This window comes from Anneissia japonica, unplaced genomic scaffold, assembly GCF_011630105.1.
Source record: "Anneissia japonica isolate Jap-2015-1 unplaced genomic scaffold, ASM1163010v1 scaffold140149_len1217_cov90, whole genome shotgun sequence".
Classification (NCBI taxonomy): Eukaryota; Metazoa; Echinodermata; class Crinoidea; order Comatulida; family Comatulidae; genus Anneissia; species Anneissia japonica.
The window spans coordinates 1-1207 of record NW_022748043.1 but is presented as its reverse complement, the minus strand read 5'-3'; the positions used below and the strand labels follow the sequence as shown (position 1 = coordinate 1207).

Sequence of the window (1207 nt, the reverse complement as noted above, 5' to 3'; positions counted from 1 at the left end):
CAGTCGATTTGTGGAAGAAAATGTAAAAAGTCTACAGCACCCGGTATTCCCAGGCGGTCACCCATTCAAGTACTAACCTGGCCCGACGTTGCTTAACTTCGGTGATCGGACGAGAACCGGTGTTTTCAACGTAGTATGGCCGTAGACATGTGGATGATATTTCCACTCATAGTTAATCTCGGCATATAGCATAATTATCCAGTCATGAAGCTCTATGATTGATGACGTTTCATATCAACGTGCGCTTGTCTGGCGGGGATTTCCTCTGACTCCCCTGACCACTCTGCTGCCCGAGTACATTTTTTTACAAACACCGGTGTTGAACAATAAACCAACCGTTTTACTACGGCACTAACTAGGGTGCTTTAGACAGAAGAAGACTGCCGTTTTGTTCAAACGACCCTCGAACCGGCCTAACACCAGCGAATTAATTGCCTATTGTTGATATGAACATATAGTACTTGTATGATTTTTAAGGTATGAGAGTGCAATTTCCGGGCACTTAAAGGTCCATGTTCTCAAAATGTTTGCACCTCAGCCCCAACAATGTGGGCCCGAGGTCGTGTGGACTCTCACGCAACCCTACTTTAGAATTTGGGGGAAAAATGTAAAAAGTCTACAGCACCCGGTATTCCCAGGCGATCACCCATCCAAGTACTAACCGGGCCGACGTTGCTTAAATTCAGTGATCGGACGAGAACCGGTGTTTTCAACGTAGTATGGCCGTAGACATGTGAGTGGTATTTCCACTCATAGTTAATCTCGGCATATAGCATAACTATTCTGAAGCTCTGTGATTGATGACGTTTCATATCAACGCGCGCTTGTCTGGTGGGGATTACCTCTAACTTCCCTGACCACTCTGCTGCGCGAGTACATTTTTTACAAACACCAGTGTTGAACAATAAACCAACCATTTTAATACCGTACGGCATTATCTAGGATGCTTTAGACAGAAGAAGACTGCCGTTTTGTTCAAACGACCCTCGAACCTAACACCAGCGAATTAATTGCGTATTGTTGATATGAACATAAAGTACCTCTATGATTTTTAAGGTATGAGAGTGCAATTTCCGGGCACTTAGAGGTCCATATTCTCAAAATATTTGCACCTCAGCCCCAACTATGTGGGCCCGAGGTCATGTGGACTCTCACGCACCCCTACTTTAGAATTTGGGGGAAAATGTAAAAAGTCTACAGCACACGG

The 1207-nt window shown here is 44.7% G+C and overlaps 2 non-coding genes across 2 annotated transcripts; both read right to left on the bottom strand.

Annotated features, from left to right (window-relative positions):
* Positions 1–28: 28 nt before the first annotated feature.
* Positions 29–147, bottom strand: LOC117120659. The gene has a single exon (XR_004447399.1). It is a non-coding gene; the product is annotated as a 5S ribosomal RNA (ribosomal RNA).
* A 466-nt stretch (positions 148–613) lies between these two features.
* LOC117120660 lies at positions 614–731 on the bottom strand. The gene has a single exon (XR_004447400.1). It is a non-coding gene; the product is annotated as a 5S ribosomal RNA (ribosomal RNA).
* Between the last annotated feature and the right edge of the window lie 476 nt (positions 732–1207).